The 13,209-nt window shown below is 46.1% G+C and overlaps 1 long non-coding RNA gene across 1 annotated transcript in view; it reads right to left on the minus strand.

Annotated features, from left to right (window-relative positions):
• The window catches only part of LOC130277140 (uncharacterized), a 62,099-nt gene that overhangs the window by 356 nt on the left and 48,534 nt on the right, over positions 1-13,209 (minus strand). The gene's annotated exons all lie outside the window — the stretch shown is intronic.

Raw genomic sequence — 13,209 nt, forward strand, 5'->3', positions numbered from 1 at the left:
ACCACGTTTTTGCCTGCAGTCGGGAAACCGCATACAGCCAAAAACGCAGCCGACCGAAGGCTGCGGTTCACTCCGTTCGGGCGGGCGCCGAGATTAAGCCCCGCCCCCTCCTCCCAGCTGTATACGGGAACCGTAGTTACAAAATGTAGTGTGAACCCAGCCTTATTTTATAATATAGATCAGTGGTACTTACCTGGTGGAGCGCGGTTGACATTCCGAATGTGTCCAGACCTCCTGCGAATACTGGCAGCCGGCCAGAGGAAGCATCTGCTCTCCCTGCATTCATTTGTGTCACTCTTTAGGACACCAATACAAGGGGATAGCCTCGAAGTGCCAGGCTTCCTCTATAATGCCATGATTAGCGCTGCCTGCATCATCCTGCTCTGACCAGGCCTGACTAAAAGAGGCACAGTGATAGGGGGGGGGGGCACAGTGACAGTTCATTAGGGGGCACAGTTCATTAGGGGGGCACAGTGACAGTATATTAGCGGGCTAAGTACTTTATGTGCATCATTCATTGTTTGAAAGGGTACTTGGCATAATTATTCGGTACAGGGCACAGTTTTTGGAAACATAATATTTAGAGGTCACAGCATACACATACAACAGTATTATTCCCGGGGACACTGTGTGTGGCAGTATTATACCCAGGGACACAGTGTGTGTAGTATTATACCCAGGGACACAGTGTTTGACAGTATTATACCCAGGGACACAGTGTGTGGCAGTATTATTCCCAGGGACACTGTGTGTGGCAGTATTATACCCAGGGACACAGTGTGTGGCAGTATTATACCCAGGGACACAGTGTGTGGCAGTATTATACCCAGGGACACAGTGTGTGGCAGTATTATACCCAGGGACACAGTGTGTGGCAGTATTATACCCAGGGATACAGTGTTTGACAGTATTATACCCAGGTACACAGTGTGTGGCAGTATTATACCCAGGGGCACAGTGTGTGGCAGTATTATACCCATGGACACAGTGTGTGCCAATTTTGTACCCAGGGGCACAGTGTGTGGCAGCAGGCAGCATCTCTTCCTCCCTTGGCCACTAGGTGAAAACCAGGCCTTAGGGTACATTCACACGTGCGGATTTTCACAGCGTATTTAGCTGCGGATCCGCTGGTGCAGGCCCCGCTCTATGCTGGCTTTACATGTGTCTGCTGGTAGCGACAATACGCCGCTACGAGAAGGCACAGTGCAGCGATGTGTGCGGCGTACTCGCACATCGCGGCCGCTCTCCCTGCTCTGAGCTAGGCAGAGAGCTCCCGCCATGTGCGAGTATACTGCGACTCGCACATTGCAGTGTGCCTGCTGGTAGCGGTGTATTGCCACTACCAGCAGGCACATGTAAAGACAGCATAGAGCGGGGCCTTCACCAGCGGATTTGCAGCGTAAAATATACTGTAAATCTGCGCCTGTGAACGTACCCTTAGTGTTCAGCTCTGACCTTCACCTGATGGCGCACCTGGATAAACAGACCCCTACTAATAGTTGAGGACCCCCGATACAAATAGTGAAATACGAAATTTTAAGAAAAAATAAATCACTAAAAAAATTCTTGAAACTGATTCTTAATACCCATTGACAAGGTTTTCTAGACCTCTTAGGGTGCGTTCACACTACGGAATTCTCGCGGCTGAATTCCGTGAGCAGGGATTCCGCCTGGCGGCGGCCGCCTATGGTGCTTTGGTGCTAGGGCCACAGGGCACTAAGCCATCACCATTGACAGCTATGGTTCGCTCGCGGATTCAGCACAAAGAATGAACATGTTCTTTCTTTGCACGGAACACTTTCAGCGGCGGAAATGTCCGCCGCTGAAATTCCGCAGTGTGAACGGGTCTCGTGGAAACCCGTTCACACTAATGTTAAAGTTACACCGCGGAATTCCGCCCGCGGAATTCCGCCCGGAAATTCTGCGGCAATTCCGTAGTGTGAACGTACCCTAACTTTCATCCTGCTGTTCTAGACATTGATACAAAGATGTCATAGTGTGTGTTGGGATGCGGACATGATGTGTGGAAGGGCTGTGTGATTGTGATTATGGAGGTACATATTGTAATTACGATATAATAAACAAATGGGGAAATTCCCCACATTTAATATAGACATTCTCCCTAATTTCATAATATACAATAAGGGGAAATGGCTATATGAAATGGGGGATTGGGCTATATGAGGGGGGATGGTGATATGAGGGGGGATGACTATATCAGGGGATTGGGCTATATGAAGGGGGGATGACTATATCAGGGGATTGGGCTATATGAGGGGGATGGTGATATGAGGGGATTGGGCTATATAAGGGGGGACAACTACATAAGGGGATTGGGATGTATCAGGGGGATTGGGCTATATGAAGAGGGTGACTATATCAGGGGATTGGGCTATATGGGGGGGGGTGCTATATAAAGGGATTGCGCTATATGAGGGGGATGGTGATATGAGGGGATTGGGCTATATGAGGGGGAGGGTGACTATATCAGGGGATTGGGCTATATGAGGGGGATGGTGATATGAGGGGATTGGGCTATATAAGGGGGACAACTACATGAGGGGATTGGGATGTATCAGGGGGATTGGGCTATATGGTGGGCGGCTATATGGGGGGATTGGGCTAAATGAGGGGAGATGGCTATATGAGGGGGGTGACTATATCAGGGGATTGGGCTATATGGGGGGTGCTATATAAAGGGATTGCGCTATATGAGGGGGATGGTGATATGAGGGGATTGGGCTCTATAAAGGGGGACAACTACATAAGGGGATTGGGATGTATCAGGGGGATTGGGCTATATGGTGGGCGGCTATATGGGGGGTTGGGCTAAATGAGGGGAGATGGCTATATGAGGGGGGATTGGGCTATATGAGAGGGGATGACTATATCAGGGCTAGGTGGGGGTGGGGTGGCTATAAGAGGAGATTGGGCTATATGAAGGGAATGGCTGTATGAAATGAGGGAGAATGCCTATATGAGTAGGGATTGGGCTATATGAGGGGGATGGTGATATGAGGGGATTGGGCTATATAAGGGGGACAACTACATGAGGGGATTGGGCTATATTAGGGGGGATTGGGATATTTTGGGGGGAGGCTAAATGAGGGGATTGGGCTATATTGGGGGGCGGCTATATGAGGGGGATTGGGCTGTATGGGGAAATGGCTATATGAGGGGGATTGGGCTATATGAGGGGGATGGTGATATGAGGGGATTGGGCTAAATGAGGGGATTGGGCTATATGGGGGGGGGCGGCTATATGAGGGGGATTGGGCTAAATGAGGGGGCTATATGAGGGGGGATTGGGCTGTATGAGGGGACGACTATATCAGGGGATTGGGCTATGTGGGAGGGCTATATGAGGGGAATGGCTATATGAGTAGGGATTGGGCTATATGAGGGGGATGGTGATATGAGGGGATTGGGCTATATAAGGGGGGGACAACTATATGAGGGGATTGGGCTGTATCAGGGGGGATTGGGCTATTTCAGGGGGGGAGGCTAAATGAGCGGATTGGGCTATATGAGGGGAATGGCCTATATGAGAGGGGACTGCTGGGAGGAGCTGACGTAAGGCGCCAACAATCTCCTGGGACACCGGAGTGTCCCGCACATGACATCACACGGGGGGATGGGAAGCGGGCTCAAGCCTCCATCCAAGCCTTTCCTGCCACTGCCACCAAGGCCTCTGCCGCCACCGGAGCCTCTGGTGTCGCCGCCACTGAAACCACTGCCGCTGTCGGAACCATAAAGAACTAGTAATAATCGCAATATTTTCACAAAAGCCAAACTGACATATCGCAATCCACAATAATCGCGATTCGGTGTGCAGGAACTGTGCTTTTTCATGATTATGGAATAAACCAAAAAAAAATAAAAAGTATGGGTTGTACCACTCCTGACCACTAGGTGGCACTGCACTACAAAAGTGGAGAAGTTGCTGCCTTTATACACTGTGGGATATATTAGGAAGCCAGTGAACAGTCAGTCAGTACCAGCGCTTCACCTGGTTGTGTTTAGGGATCGGTGGGGGTCACAGCAGTGAAGACTATGTCGGATCAAAACTTTTTGATATATCTGAATGACATCTCAAAAGTATCTTAAATTACATTACTGCTTCAATGCTGGCTATGATAGGTGTCAGGTGGGCCTATATGGTGGGCCACAGCTTGCCAAGCCAGTGTTTCCCAACCGGGGTGCCTCCAGCTGTTGCAAAACTACAACTCCCAGCATGCCCGGACAGCCGAAGGCTGTCCGGGCATGTTGGGAGTTGTAGTTTTGCAACAGCTGGAGGCACCCTTGTTGGGAAATACTGTGCCAAGCAAAATCGTCTATTACGGGCACATGAGCTTTTAGGGTTTTTTGGGCCATAATAGCTATACTTAGTCATAGTGGCAACATAGTAACTAGAGATGAGCGAACTTACAGTAAATTCGATTCGTTCTCAGCTCGGCGGTTGCTGACTTTTCCTCCATAAATTAGTTCAGCTTTCCGGTGCTCCGGTGGGCTGGAAAAGGTGGATACAGTCCTAAGAAAGAGTCTCCTAGGACTGTATCCACCTTTTCCAGCCCACGGGAGCACCTGAAAGCTGAACTAATTTATGCAGGAAAAGTCAGCAACTGCCGAGCCGAGAAGTTCGTGACGAATCGAATTTACTGTAAGTTTGCTCATCTCTAATAGTAACATTAAAAAGGTACTCCGACATTAGGTAAAAAAATGAAAAATTATGTAGAAGCATAAAGCCTTATTTTACCATTTTCCTCAGTTCTGAAACCACTCAAAATCCATTTGTTTTAGGGGTCTTAGTCCTGTACTTTCTGGTTGCACGGTACTACAGTTCCCAGAATGCATTGCTTTCCCTCAGCTCTTCATCACTGTCCCACCCTGCCTCCTCCCCTTCCACAGCAGGTTCCCACCCAGAGCTCTTGCAGAGCATTTAATTTCTCAGCAGGCTATCACACAATCAGTGAGGTTGCAGCACCTACTATGCATTCCCTGTCTGCTCCTTTGTCCCCTTTGATTTTTATGGAAAAAATATGCTACGTTTTCACAACAAAGTGATATGCTGTACATTTTAAATCAGCATTGTGAGCCAAGTTCCGCATGCATTCTCTTTGAATTATTTTTTTCTTAAATTCCCAATACACTTTGCTGATACTATATTATGCTGTGGATTTTCTTCCCCCAATATTCAGACAGACCTTCCTCAGCTCCATGTGAATATATCCTTAAAGGGGTACTCCGGTGAAAACCTTTTTTCTTTTAAATCAACTGGTGGCAGAAAGTTAAACATATTTGTAAATTACTTCTATTAAAAAATCTTAATCCTTCCTGTACTTATTAGCTGCTGAATACTACAGAGAAAATTCTTTTCTTTTTGGAATGCTCTCTGATGACATCACGAGCACAGTTCTCTCTGCTGACGTTATTATAATAATAATAATATAACACTTCATTTATTGTTGTCCTTAGTGGAATTTGAACCCACGTCCCCAGCACTGCAAGGCAGCAGTGCCAACCACTGAGCCACCATGCTGGCCTTAGCATACATCTGCTATGCATGTATCTGCTATGCATGGTTGTTAAAATGGACAGAGATGTCAGCAGAGAGCACTGTGCTCGTGATGTCATCAGTGTTCCAAAAAGAAAGGCATTTCCTCTGTAGCATTCAGCAGCTAATAAGTACTGGAAGGATTAAGATTTTTTAATAGAAGTAATTTACAAATATGTTTAACTTTCTGCCACCAGTTGATTTAAAATAAAAAAGGTTTTCACCGGAGTACCACTTTAAATTAAGCTACCTGATTTTTTTTTCTTCTCTAAAGTTACATTTTGTTCTCTGTTTCTCACATCAAACCTTTGAATACTTCTTTCCACACTTCCTAGCAGAACTTTCCAGTATTCCGCTCTATTTGTCTGCCAGACCGCCTCTTAGCCCGGTGCTGTGGCCATTGCTTTATGAGGTCTCAAGCAAAAACTTACAGTGCATTCGGAAAGTCTTCAGACCCTTTCACTTTTTTTTTTCACATTAAGGGCACGTTCCGACTTGGCATATACGCAGCGCAAAATCTGCAGCAGCAGCGGGAAATACGCTGCGTATCCCTCGCTCACCATACACACAAGGCTTTCCGGCGGCAGCCCTATGTGTGCTGTGAGTTTTGGAGGCGGGGCCGTGTGCCGGCGTGACTCTGATGCACGGCTCCGCCTCCAAAACACTGCACACATGGGGCTGCCGCCGGAAAGCCTTGTGTGTATGGTGAGCAAGGGATACGCAGTGTATTTCCCGCTGCTGCTGCAGATTTTGCGCAGCGTGAAATACGCTGCGTATACGCCAAGTGGGAACGTGCCCTAAATGGGGAACTCCGCTGATAACATCTTCTCCCCTATCCAAAGGATAGGGGATAAGATGCCTAATCGCCAGGGTCACGCCGCTGGGGACCCCCGCGATCTCTGGGCCGGCAGCGGCGCTGTCCGGAACACGGAAGCTTGGAGCTTCCACATTCGTGACGTCACGCCATGCCCCCTCCATTCATGTCTATGGGAGGTGGCGTGGCGGCTGTGTTCGCTAGTCATCGGAGGATCTGCAGAGAAGAATGGCAGAAAATCCCCAAATCCAGGTGTGTAAACCTTGTGGCCTCAAGAAGACTGGAGACTGGAATCACTGCCAAATGGGCTTAAACTAAGTCCTGAGTACAGGTCTGAATACTTATGTCACTGCAATATGTGGTGTCCCGGTACCGTATTGCATACCGTACCTAGTGTAGAGGTCCCCAAAGTCAGAGTAACTACGCTCAGGTAGGGTCCCTCAGGTGGGACAGCCCCTAGTCGCCTCTCTTCAAGTCTAATTCTCTAATGTTAATACATGTATCTATTTAATAATAACATATATCTAGGATAATGTATAGTACTTACCTTGTTTAGCGTCGCAGGACCTTCGGTCATGTGACCATGTTAATATCCTCTATGGTATGTTGGAGGACCTTTGGAGGTCCCTGGGTCACATGTTACCCACAAATCTTTGTAATGGTGATTGTCATCAGTACGGACCAATTAGCACTAGTCCAGCCCCTGCCCATATAAGGGAGCTGTATCCAATTATCGCTCTCTTGGGTTGCTGCTCTCGTGGATGCCGGACTAGCAGGATGGATCTGCGCAACTTGCAAAGACATGCTAGGCCTGAAAAACCTACCGGCCTCAGCTGAACTAAAACTGTGAGTTCTCAACTACCCCCGCTAAAGCTAGCGTGACTACTGGACCGCAACTATATCCCCTAAATCCAGTGGAACAGCGTATAATACCTTAAAGACTCTAAATTGCTAAAGTCCCAACCTTTGTCAATCTCCAAAGAAAGCAGTTGTATGCATAGAGACTGTTCCGTTTATGAAGCTTGCAGAAAATCTTCAGTAAAAGTTACAATTGTTTCAGAAAACTCTCCGGTTGTGGACATTCTATTATTATCTACCTCCCTATCGCTCTTGGGAAGGGTGGCGGTAGGACAAGCAATACTGAGGAGCCCTCACCCTAGCGTCACGAATAGCAAGGGTTAGCAAGCACCCTTTAGTCACCGCACAGCTACACTCCCCATACATACCCTACTACCTCAGGCAATCACAAATAGATTGCCTACATTTCCCATGATGAGGCCTTGCAGATAGAATAGATGGAGTCTCATCACTGCAGTTCAATGAGACTGCAGGAGGCTAGCAAGGTTAAAGGGGTACTCCAGTGGAAAACTTTTTCTCTTAAATCAACTGGTGCCAGAAAGTTAAACAGATTTGTAAATTACTTCTATTAAAAAATCTTAATCCTTTCAGTACTTTTTAGCAGCTGTATGCTACAGAGGAAATTATTTTCTTTTTAAATTTATTTTTTGTCTTGTCCACAGTGCTCTCTGCTGACACCTCTCTCCGTGTCAGGAACTGTTCAGAGCAGCATAGGTTTGCTATGGGGATTTTCTCCTGCTCTGGACACTTCCTGATACGGGCATCAGGTGTCAGCAGAGAGCACTGTGGACAAGACAAAAAGAAATTCAAAAAGAGAAGAATTTCCTCTGTAGCATGCAGCTTCTAAAAAGTACTGGAAGGGTAAAGATTTTTTAATAGAAGTGATTTACAAATCTGTTTAACTTGATTCAAAAAAAAAAATGTTTTCCACCGGAGTACCTCTTTAACTGTGGAGACTAAAAACTGGGTTGGTGTTAGTTCATATTTTTTGTTCAGTTTTAAAGTGTTTTCTTATTCCTATAAGTATTTTTTTTAGAGAAATATTGCCATAGGGAGAAAGTGATTTGGCCTGTAATAACAACTGAGGTGTTTTATAAAGACATATACAAATATACATGTACTTCCTAAAACATATAAATCCATGTCATTTTCTGATGGGCACATGACCCAGCTACAGTACTGAAACATTTGGCTGCAGTAGAGCTTGAATAAAATAAATGGCACTGTGAAAAATAGTGGGGGTGAGTGTGAGGGGGAAAAACTGGAGTGCTTCTTTAACATATCAGGTACATCTTATTATGGTGGCTTGTGAAATGTCAATCTTAAAGGGGTACCCCGGCAGAAATCAAATGTTTTCAAATCAGCCGGTGCCAGAAAGTTATACAGATTTGTATATAACTTCTATTTAGGAATCTTAATCCTTCCAGTACTTATCAGCTGCTGTATGCTCCAGAGGAAGTTGTGTATTTTTTTTCTTTCTGACCACAGTGCACTCTGCTGACACCTCTGTCCGTGTCAGGAACTGTCCAGAGTAGGAACAAATCCCCATAGAAAACCTCTCCTGCTCTGGACAGTTCCTGACACGGACAGAGGTGTCAGCAGAGAGCACTGTGGTCAGACTGTAAAGAACTACACGACTTCTTCTGGAGCATACAGCAGCTGATAAGTACTGGAAGGATTAAGATTTTTAAATAGAAGTCATTTACAAATCTGTTTAACTCTCTGACACCAGATGATTTGAAAACATTAGTTTTCCACCAGAGCACCCCTTAAAAAAAATTCCCCCCATTGTCTTTACATTTAGCTTGATGAACCCAAAATCAACCAAAGTATTGACCTGTACAGTTTGGTTCATCACTGATCTGGGCCAGTGTTTCCCAACCAGCGTGCCTCCAGCTGTTGCAAAACTACAACTCCCAGCATGCCCGGACAGCCTTCGGCTGTCCGGGCATGCCGGGAGTTGTAGTTTTGCAACAGCTGGAGGCACATGTGAGAGTCGCTGCATCTATAATAGATATGACAAGCCGTGACATGAGCCATAGATGGATGAATGTGAACAACCAGCAGTTTCCCGATTTCTCCACTTGGGGGGGAACTATGAATGAAGGATTTATTACTTTAGACAAGCTTTGGTTGTTTATTAAAATATTCCTTTCTATTGAGTCATAGCAATTTATTTCATAATAATACATAAGCATATGTAAAAATATATAACCTTTTCTCACGCGTTGTCTAATGGCTTCCTAAAAGCATAAATTACACTCGGATATGTGTGATTCATGTCCTGGGATGATGAATGCGATACACAAAAACTAAAGAGTCCAATAAACACTAACATCTTCTTCATGTCTACTCTGACATGTATTCCACCATATGTGTAATGTCGGCGATTGGCAGCGCCTCCCGCTGCAAATCTTGGCCAAGCCGCACGATCGGCTTCCCCTCCCGGCTGCGGGCTCCGGACAGCGTCGTCTTTCTACTGCAAGCGGCAACGGTTTTTGGCGCACCCCGTAGTTACTGAGCGCTTGCATGGGCCTGTGTGGTCTGTGTGCATCCCTGATTCCTGCCCTCCTCCAATCCCTGCCAGGCACCACTTATATGAAGGCACTCCTCCCTTCTTGTGGTGCCTAAACAATAGTGTAGTTTATCCACAAGAAATGGTGTCTGGATTCTAGTCCGCCTGACCTGAACCAGTTTGCTGACTCTGCCTCTGCCTGATCCTGATGTACCTCGCTGACCTCTTCTGCCTAACCTGAATAAGTTTGCTGACTCTGCTTCTGGCTGATCCTGTTGTACCTCTCTGACCTCCTTTGCCTGACCAGGATTGTCAAATTTCCTGAGCTCTTATCAAGCCTGCACCCCCTGGCTGCATCTGAGCTTCTCAGGCCTGCTTTAACACCAACCCAGCTCTGCTACATTAAACTCTGCTTTTCTGACTCTACATCTGCCTGATGCTGTTGTACCTCACTGACCTCCTGTACCTGACCTGGATTGTCAATCATGCCTGTGCTCTCATCAATCCTGCACCACCTGGCTGCATCTGAGCTTCTCAGCCCTGCTTTAACACCAACCCAGCTCTGCTACATTAGACTCTGCTTTGCTGCCTCTGCCTCTGTCTGAAACTGTTGTACCTCGCTGACCTCCTGTGCCTGACCTAAACCAGTTTGCTGATTTTGCCTCTGCCTGATCCTGTTGTATCTCCTGTGTCTGACCTGGATTGTTGACCATGCCTGTGCTCTCATCACTCCTGCACCATCTGTGCTTCTGCTATAACACCAACCCAGCTCAGCTACATTGTTCAGCTACATTGAACTATTCTTTGTTGCACTACTATTACCTATAGCATCAGCTCGTCCCTTCTGTCTGCATCCACAATTCTTGGCTCCTGAGTGTTCTAGCCTGCCTAGCCAGCTGCCGCTTGACCGGGACCACTCTTGCTGGAAGCGACCAGGAACTTTCAGTAAATCAATGATAGAACCTTAGATCCAGATGTTTATATTAGCGATCACTGATAAGATGATCAGAAGCAGCTTAATAACGTAACGTAATGTAATTAAAGAGTAGCTCCCACCATCCTATTTTTTTTTCCTGTCCCTGCCTATTGCCAATCTATCCCTAACCCCCTCCCTGCTTTTAATTTTTATTTTTACTATATTAAAAATGCCTTTTGTCTGCCTGGCAGTGTGCTCACTACCAGGCAGACTTCCCCAGCAGGCACCACGTCACTGATGCCTGCTGGGGGGGGACTTCCACCCTTAGTTCATCTACACAGGGTGCCTCCAGCTGTTTCACCACTACAACTCCCAGCTTGCCCTGACATCTATTGGCTGTCAGGGCATGCTAGGAGTTGTAGTATTGAAACAGCTGGAGGCACCCTGTGTAGATAAACTATTTTAGTTACATGCGGCACTGTGGCGCTAGCCTGTCCCCTCCGTCTCCCTCCCCCCGCACCATACCCCGTTCCCTCCATCACAAACCCCCCCTCCCACATACCCCGTTCCCTCATTACACTTACTGCAGAGTCCGGCAGCGGGCGTGCAGGGACAGCGGCGGCGACGAGGCGGCGGCGATGTGCGGGAGGAGTGGCCTCCCAGCCAGTGGCCGGGGAGCCAATGCGCTCGCTTCCTGCCTGTCTGATTGACAGGCAGGGAGCGAGTGTAGCCTAACTGAAAAAGGACTGATTGCCAGGCCAAAATCAGTCCTTTTTCAGGCGTGACATCACGCCAGGCTGCAGCCGGCCACTAGGAGGGAGACCCCTAGTGGCCGGTTTTCAAATGTAAATTAAACCATTTTAATTAAAAAAAAAATAATAAAAGTATATTAGAGATATGTTGTAGTACATAAGTACTACAACATATCAAAAAATTAAGTTGGTGACAGTGCCCATTTAAGTACAGACAGGTATATACAACAATGTAGGTAAATCATCCCCTGGTCTCCTACTCAGCAATATCACGTATGGGCTATAGATAGGCTGACTATATTTCCTTGAGCCAAAATGGGACATTGGGATAAAAACAGGTTATATAATGTTCCATATTTTACTTCCTTGAATGTTAGTTAGTGGAGGTGTGGGTAGTAAGTGGAAAAATATGAGAGATTTAGTGTAAAGATACTCTAGTTTAAGCTAAAATAAAGAAATTCATATATACACCCTGGGGTCTATTCTTTAACAAATGATGTGTATTTTCGAGGTAGTTCAAATTAGCAAAAGGCTAAAATGCTCCAAAATAAGACAAAGCGCCATCAAAGAAAATGAATAGGATTGACAAAGCTGTAATGGACATACCTCTGAAATCACAAAAATGTACAACACCAGGGTTCAGGCTTGCGCTCTCCTGATGTCCCCTGACTTTCTACTGATCCGCTCCTCTGGGTATAAAACAGGCAGCCAACTCACTGACTTAAAGTGGCCGTGGCACCAGCTGTCATTTTAGTATCAGGCCCAATCTCCCGTGGCCACTTTAAGAACAGTCATCTGCAGCTGTTGTGGCATAAAAATTGCAGAAATGTAAATTTTGTCCTGTTTTGTTCAAAAAAGGGGCAAATTCAAAATTTTGATTAAAAAGACAGGATTATCCCGAAATGAAAATAAAAGGGCACTTTCCCGTTCAGGGAATATTGTCAGCCTAACAAATGATTCACGTTAACATACTACAATGTAATGTCAACAACATGTTAAAGGGGGTCTGCAAGGAGATTTATGCTGCAGAATAAATGAATGGTTTGAGCAGTATGAACCTCCTGGCAGGTTCCCTTTAAATGAGCACTGTCAGATACAATATGTCAGATACAATAACTTTTCATAGGTTATAAAGCGTGCAAAAACAATATGTTTTACAATTGTTTTCATTAGTAAATTTTCAGTATTTCATACTAAAAAAGCCAGTCAAAAAAGTGACCACTAGGGGTCCTCCTGCCTCCTGGAACACATACTAGTCCTGCAGTGTCCACTGGTCATCAAAATGCCATGGACACCATGAGTGATTGACAGGGCTGCAGGTAGGTCCAGGGCCCTCTGTGAGTCAGAGTGAGGGAGGGGGAGGAGTCATCACAGTGAGGAGAAGAGAGGGACACGCCCCATGCCTCTGCATGGACAGAAACCTCACTGAGAAAATGATGGCAAGTAAATCAAGGCAATTCTGAAAGAAATATAGGTTGTAGACACATAAATATTAGATGTGCATGATCAAGATGAGGTACTGAGCAAAGTATAACTTTTTTTTTGGGGGGGAGGGGATCTAACAGGTACGTTTTAAGGTGCAGCCTTATAATGATATGTCTATTGTTAATATATTGAAAACCATCATGATTCCTCTATGACGCAGGATATAGGGCGGTGAGGTTCGTGGTTACCTTATGACCTACGTAAGATCATGTTACACAATCTGCCCCAGTAATTTCACTTGGCATTTTGTAATTGACCTACTGGGTGGGTACGATGCATTGGCATGATATTGTTTTGTCTGGCACATGTACATTA

Source organism: Hyla sarda, chromosome 6, assembly GCF_029499605.1.
Source record: "Hyla sarda isolate aHylSar1 chromosome 6, aHylSar1.hap1, whole genome shotgun sequence".
Classification (NCBI taxonomy): Eukaryota; Metazoa; Chordata; class Amphibia; order Anura; family Hylidae; genus Hyla; species Hyla sarda.